At 55.4% G+C, this 7,692-nt stretch overlaps 1 pseudogene; it reads left to right on the forward strand.

The window, feature by feature from the left end:
- The first annotated feature begins 252 nt into the window (after positions 1-252).
- Positions 253-7,297, forward strand: LOC111541193 (annotated as a pseudogene).
- Positions 7,298-7,692: the final 395 nt, after the last annotated feature.

The following is a 7,692-nucleotide window of genomic DNA, read 5'->3' on the forward strand; positions in this document are numbered from 1 at the left end:
GACTCCCATGTCCCTCCTTGTCCCCCTAGTATGAAAATGAGATCTGCAGATGCCAACTTTCCAGCCCGGCACAAGGGAGAAGCTGTTGGATTCCCTGGTTCCAGCCTTGCTAACTAAACCCATCTCCTCCTATGCCACCTGCCCGGGCCCATACCCCACGCCGTGGCTTCCCAACTCTACCTGTCCTCCTCCAGCCAACATCTGCCCCTATCCTCCTAACCCCAGGACCAGGGGACCCAGAGCTGGAGCTTGATGAGCAACCTGCTCACAAATCAGCCTGGAGCTGCAGTCTTGAGTGCCCAGGTGCACAGGGCTGTGCTCCAGGGCCTTTGGGAAGAGAATGTCAGTGGGACACTGGGGCGCACAAGGGTCTGTACAGCCCTGCTGCATGGCCAGGTCTGCCCCTTCCAGGACAGCACTGATGGCTTGGGGAAGGGTGAGGCTGTCCTCTACACAGGCAGCAACATGCCAGGGACCCAGAACCACGCAAGTGTGCCCTGGAGGGTTGTGTGGGAGAAGGCCAGGCCTCTGACTCAGCTGTCCACTCCATCACCAGCACCATCACCTCCATTTTGTTCACCTGGCCCCTTGAAAACACTTCAGTTTGCTATCAGCCCCCGCAACGGTCATCTTTCCGGATAAAGCTGGCCTTCAGGAACTTTGCCTGGCCTGGACTGGACGTGGAGGACCATCAGGAACTTGTCCTAGGCCAGTTGGTGCTTCCGGAGCCCAACGAGGCCAAGGCAGATGGTGAGGTGGCTTGCAGTCTGGAAGACTTTCTGGGGGTGGTGTTGTGGGGCTACAATTCCCTTACATTTCATCCGGTCATTTCTGTGCTTGGAAAGCCCAGTGAAAAGTGACTGGTGTCATGACCTTTTCTCCTTTTCCAGATCCTGCTCCACCTCCTGGGCAACACACATTAACAATGCCGGCCCTGGAGCCAGCACCACCACTGCTGGCGGACCTGGGGCCTGCTCTGGAGCCAGAGTCAGGTGCAGCCCTGGGTGCACCAGGATATCTATATTCAGCACCAGGACCAGCACCAGGGGAAGGGTCCCCTCCAGCGACACTGCTGGAGCCACAGTCCGCCTCAGAGTCCCCCAGTCCCTCTTCCGGGACTGTGAAGAACCAACCTCTTGAGGAGATGCCTGACATCGCCACCTTCCCTCCACGGCTGCTGGCAGAGCAGCTGACCCTCATGGATGTGGTGAGCAGCTGGGCTTTGCAGGCTGTGCCTCTGGCACTAGCTGTCTCAGACCAGCCTCTACCCGAGGAGTGGCCAATGCCCTGGGTCGAATGTCATCCCCACTTCTTACCAAACATGGGATCTGGATGAGTTTCCTCACGCACCCTGACTGCATATGGACAGCAGAGATGGCACGTCGCCTGTGCTAGCTCCACAGAGTGTGCAGACCGAATGACAGGGGATGGACAGAAAGCAGGACAGGGCAGGTGCTCACTGAGGGGCAGGCAGGACCATGGGTCACTCACCCAGCTGCTCAGGAGCCTCATGACCCTCAGCGCTTATTAGGTGCCTGATGCATACTAGATTCTATGGCAGACACCCAAACAGAGCCCATAGTTGCAGCTGCCACAAGGAAAGTGCACCGGTATGGAGAGAAGGAGTACAGGGCTGACTGGGATGGGAGGAAGATGAGGTCTCAGGATGGGAAGTCCTGAGCCACTTTCTACTCCTTGGAGTGCGGATGGCCTGGGAGAAAATGTCACTCTCTCTTCCCACTATTGTTGGATTCTGGGCCATGATGCACTCAGGGCCCTCGGTGGGCAGAAAATCAAACCCAGAGACTCCCATATGTCTGGAGCCCATTTTAAAGCTTTCTGAACTCCAGCTCGGTTCCTGCCAGAGACCATGGATGACTGTGAGCTCAGTCCCTCCCTGGGACTGTGGGTGACTCTGAGCTGGGGTGTGCTCTGTCCATGACACTCTCCTCCTCCCCCAAAGGAGCTGTTCAAGAAGGTGGAGCTCTACGATTGCTTGGGCTCCATCTGGGGTCAACGAGCTAACGAGGGGAATGAGCACGTGGCACCCACAGTTCATGCGACCATCGCACACTTCAACAGGCTCACCAACTGCGTCACCACCTCCTGCCTCGGGAACCATGGCATGAGGGCCCGGGACAGGGCCAGGGTGGTGGAGCACTGGATCAAGGTGGCCAGGGTAAGCCATGGTTGGGCCTGAGAATTTCCTCTTTAAAAATGGGGAACTGCCTCTTCTCCTCCATCGGCTTTCAGGATTGGCATCTGTACGTCTGGCTTCAGCCCTGGACATCACCTAGCCCCTTCTTGTCACAGGCCTTGACTCCCATGGCCCAGTGGTGGCTGCTCACTTCTGACCTGGGCTCTTCCTTGGGTTGAACTAAAATCCTCCTAGATGAGTGACATTCACTCGGCCCCAGTTGTGCCCTCCCGAGGCTCCCTGGGCCTCTGCTTAATCCAGGCAGGGAGATCTCAGCACAGCGGGCTGTGGCTTAAGTGGGCCGGGCTCCAACTGTGGACCTCACAGCTCACTCTTCCCTCTACAGGAGTGCCTAAGCCTCAACAACTTCTCCTCGGTGCACGCCATCGTCTCTGCTCTGTGCAGCGAACCAATATATCGGCTACATGAGACATGGGCAGCAGTGTCCAGGTGAGGAGGGTTCCCTCCACGGGAGCACCAGGGTTGACCTAGGGACCCATAGGCCTCCCCATGTGCCCTCAACGACTCTGAAAGGTTCTTGGAGACCAGGGACACTGGAGGCAGGGATGGCCTGGTGGGTGTGGTCACTAAGCTGCCTTGGACTACTAAGCAAGGATTTCCAACTCAGGACTAAGGTTTTTTAACCATCAGGAACGGACTGGAGCCAACTGGAGGCTTTCAGGTGTTTGTACCTAGCAGTGGAACTGTGTCCAGCTGGAAGCTAACTGTGAACACACAGGGGCTCATTTGAAGTGGAGATGGACCAGGGGAGGAGCATGATGGGTCCCACCCTGGTCCCCTGGAGCCCTTGTCATCAGAGGACCCTACTAGAAACACTCAACCACGAAGTTGGGATTCTCTGGGTTTTCAAACACAAGGGATTGGATTGGAACTCACAAATCTCTCCGCTTAGTCCCAAATTTGCTTTTCTTTCTTTCCTCTGCCCATAGCAAAAGCACAAAACATCTGAAACAACTCTGCAAAAAAGACACTGCAGTGAAGAGGGACCTGCTGATCAAGGTACACTGGAGTCTGGGAGATGCAGGAGAAGTGTTTAAGAGTCAGAGGAAAGAGACAGTTTGGAAGGGCATTGGACCCGGTGTGGTTATTTTCTTTTGACTTACCTACTAAAAGTGGACTTGAAAAATTCCCTCCACGCCTACCTTGGGCAAACAGAAAGAGAGGTGTGTGGGTCCACAGGCACATGGGGGCATGGCGGCAGGAGGCCCTGGAAATGGGCTGTGGCAATGGCTGCTGGGCTGCGGAGCGGGGGTGATGAGCTGCAGCATTAGCAGGGCTCTGGTTCCCGTGCTTGTCAGTGCTGCTGGCATGGAGCTGCCTCCAGGCTGGGGGGTGGTCATGGTAGGTGGGACTTTCTTTCTTCCTCAAACTGGAAAGCAATTCCTCAGGAAGCCAGGCCTCTGCTGCTGCTTCTGTCTGCAGGGCATCTCCAAAGGCGGTGGCCTCTGCCCACACTGGGGGAACAACAACAGAGGAAGCTCATGTGCCAGGGAGTCCAGTGGACCGCCCAGCTTTGGGTACCAATGGGCATACTCGGGACAGATGTACGTGTTTCCTGGGACTCCCTCCTCTGCCCTTTGCAGACACCCGAAAACGGCCATGTCACAGGATTCTCACCAGTGAGCAGTGAGATTCTCACATGCTCATGACAAGTATCTGGGGGATTCATGCATTCACAGGGGATCCTCCCTGACCAGATCTCAGAATATTCCAGGCAAACGGGAAGACAACTTGTCACCCCACCCAGGACTCTGGAAAGCCCTGCCATGTCAGTCAGAGATGGCGCCTCAGGAGGCCACTTCCTGAGTGGAGGGAGAGAGTTCTGTGCATGGAACTCCCCTGGGGGATCACTGGCGAGGCCAAACCTTTGGCATGGCTCAAACCCAATTTGTGTGGCACAGACTCCAGTGGGGCTCAGATAGGCAGGTGCCACTCAACCAGGTCTCCTAAAACACCCTGTCCCTTTCCCAGCACGACTGTGCCTGGCTGGAGACCTAGACACTCAGAGACTCCAGAGAACATGACCCTGATGGGTAGCGGTGCTGGGATGTCGGGAGAAGGCAGCGGGACAGAGCCTCCAGGATGGGGACGAGGCGCCTTCTCTTTCGGGTCCCTGGGGAGTCACTGCCTGCTCTGGGTCTCTGTTTCCTCATGTGGAAAATGAAGGGATGCTGAGCCTGTAGTGCAGCCCTCACAGGATGGAAATGAGGTTCAAGAAAAGAAAATAATTTGCTGGTGCTCATGCCTGGTTCTTCCTCAGAGGGATGAGGGGGAGAACAATGGCAACAGCTACAGGAAACAGTACTCAGGAGGCCTTGTGAGGTAGCTGTGGTTTGCATGGCTCTTTACAGAAGAGGAAACAGTCTCAGGGAGGCCCGGCTGCATGAGTGGGTGACACACACAGGGAGCGTGGAGCTGGCCGGTGGTATGAGCACTGTGCCAGGTGACTCACGCCAGTTCCTGGGGATCCAAGTGTGGGGTGGCTGGGGTGTAACTGGGGGAAGAGAGGAGAGCCTCACTGTCTCCGTCACTGGCACCTGGCAGGCGGGGAGCTTTAAGGTGGCCACCCAGGAGAGGAACCCCCAGAGAGCCCAGATGAGGCCGCGGAGGCAGAAGAAGGTGAGTGAGCCTTTGGCGTGGAGAGGCCGCAGGGGATCAGAGGACAGGGCTCCCTTCCCTGCCAGCTGGAGGCCTCCATGTGAAGACTGCAAGGACTTATTCTCCAGTCCTGTCCTCCTGTGGACACTGGGCCTGGAAAACCTCCATTTGAGAGACCAGAGCAAGGGTCTGGGAAAGCTGGACTCAGAGTGGATGTGGGGAAGGGTAAGGCTGGGACCACATGCCCTTGTGACTTGTTAAAATCCCACCATAGAGGTAAATAGGAGTGCTTGCTAGACTTGGGGGTCAGGTGGGATAGAGGAGGCAGAGAACTGGGAAAGGCAGTGGAGGGTCTTTGGCTGCTCCAACAGGGAGACCTGAAGAGGGGAGTTCCGGGAGACAGGGGCTGGTGAGATTTCATGAGACAGGACCTCGGGCAGGTACCTGAGGGCCAATACTCATCATCACTACACCTCCCCGCTCCCACCCCTCCTTGGCACAGGGCGTGGTCCCCTTCCTGGGGGATTTTCCGACTGAGTCACACAGATTGGATACGGCCATCCCGGACGATCTGGATGTGAGTGAGCCTGGGGCAGGCTGTTGGGAACCAGGATCCTGAGGGAGGAGAGGGTCCTGGACGGAGCCCTTAGATCTCAGCCCTTGGCAAACCTCCTCTCCTGAGAGCCTCACAGCTGCTCCTGCGGGTGGGGGTGTCAGGCCCATCTCATTACCTCTGATTGATAGAGGCTCCATAGCAGCCACCAGTCCCTATTCCCGAGTCGTGAAGCTGTAGAGCCACCTGACTGCAAAGCTGCTGAGGTGTGGGCTGAGCTGGACTCAGCCTTTCTCTAGAGTAGTCCTGTAACAGGCTGGTGAAATTGAGCCTCTCCAAAGGCAGGCAGTTCCAGAGTCACTGAGCGCTTTCTTTCTATGAGAGAACTCAGTTTCCCTGTCTGTTATCACAGAGGGCTGGGGCAGAAAGTCCCTGAGCCTCAGCTCCTATGCCCCTGCTCTAGAGCCCGGAGCCTGGGGCAGATCCAAGTCCTGTCATGCGCACATCCCCTGACTCTGGTGGCCCTGGCAGTAGTGCAGCATGGGAAGGGGTGGGGTGGGGCTAGTTGTGGGCCAGGGACCTTTCTGATGGACTGTGTCTGCCTTCCAGGGCAACACCAACAAGAGGAGGAAGGTGAGCAGCTGGGGCACTCACGCTGGATGAGGGTGGGGATGTGGACGTCACAGTCCACCCTGGACAGGACACTCCCTGGCTCCATCCTCTACATCTTAGGTTTACTGGGAGGGTTTGACACACACAGGAGGAGGAGACCTATCCCAGTGGAGAGAGCGGGAAATGGAATGGAATCAAAGACCAGTTCCTGCAGGAGGGGCTTTTTACATCCAACTCTGAGAACAGGCTGGGGGCTGCATGGGGCCCCCTCAGAAAACTGCCCCAGGGATCAGCCCCTTTTCCCTGCCTACCAAAGGTGCTCTCAGCATCTTCCACCCAGGCCCTGTCAGCATCCTCTCCTCTGTCCCTAGTAGGTCCGAGTTCTGCAGGAAATGCAGCTGCTCCAAGTGGCTGCCATGAATTACAGGCTTTGGCCTCTTGAGAAATTTGTCACCTATTTCCCAAGAATGGAGCAGCTCAGTGACAAGGAGAGGTGAGGGCCTAGGGGATGGGCAGAGGGTGGGAGAAGGCTCTCCATTTCTTTTTTTTTTTTTTTAATGTGGTCTGGCTCTGTCACCCAGGCTGCACTGCAGTGTCACCATCTCTGCTCACTGCAACGTCTGCCTTCTGGGCTCAAGCCCTTCCTCAGCCTCTCAAGCAGCTGGGACTGCTGCGGTACACCATGTCCCAGGACATGGTACAGCATGTACAGACACCATGTCCTGTTGTTCTGCTGCTGCTGTTCTGGTACAGATGGGGTTTCATGATGATGTCCAGGCTGGTCTCAAACTCTTGGCCTCAAGCAGTCCACCCACCTCAGTCTCCCAAAGTACTGACATTACAGGTGTCAGCCACCCCACCTGGCCTAGAGGAGGCTCTCCCTGTGGCAAGCTGCAGAGCGCCTATGGCCATGACTCCACGGCCAGCATCAAGCCCTGTTGCATGGGGACCGCTGGGGACCCAGGATTCCAGCTGGGCAGGCACTGAGAGGGGACCTGACGTGTGGCTCATGGTGGCCTCACAGCTGCCTCACTGTCCTGTAGCTACAAGCTGTCCTGCTAGCTGGAGCCCGAATCACAGTAGGCCAGTAACATCTTGCAGTGGCTGGGACCCCACCGGGATGCTTTTCAGAACACCAGCTCTGCACCATCCTTCACCTAGATCGTGACACCAGGGAACCACATCTAGGTGACTGGCAGCTCAGCTGCATCTGGCCCCTGCTCTTCGCGTAACACCATCTACTCCTGCTGGCCAGGATCAGGCCATGGGACTTTTGCCAGGCAGGTGGGAGACCATTTTATGTTTATTTTCTTTAGTGTATAAGTAAGGCTTTTTTTCTTAACTTTCATTAAAATAAAATTTTAAAACACTGTTCAAAATGTTCTATAGTTGTTGGAATGAGAAAAGTAACCGCAGTGCAGTAACCGTATACCAGTCTTCAGGATTCATAGTCCAGTATGTCAAATTGAGGCTATGGCTGAACAAGTCATGCAACAGCATTTATGTTACACATGCCAACCATTTAACGTTTTCCTTCTTTGTGCTAATTAATTATTGTTAACTCTGTTTAAGGAAAACAAAAACAAAAAAAACAACAAAGCAAACTCCTTGAAAATCAGAGCATGTTACCCAATCTACCACACTTGTTCTACTGACCAGCAACTCTCAAATTTAAATTCTAGTTAAATTCGAGTTCCACTGGGTTACTCTA

Source organism: Piliocolobus tephrosceles, chromosome 17, assembly GCF_002776525.5.
Source record: "Piliocolobus tephrosceles isolate RC106 chromosome 17, ASM277652v3, whole genome shotgun sequence".
Taxonomy (NCBI): Eukaryota; Metazoa; Chordata; class Mammalia; order Primates; family Cercopithecidae; genus Piliocolobus; species Piliocolobus tephrosceles.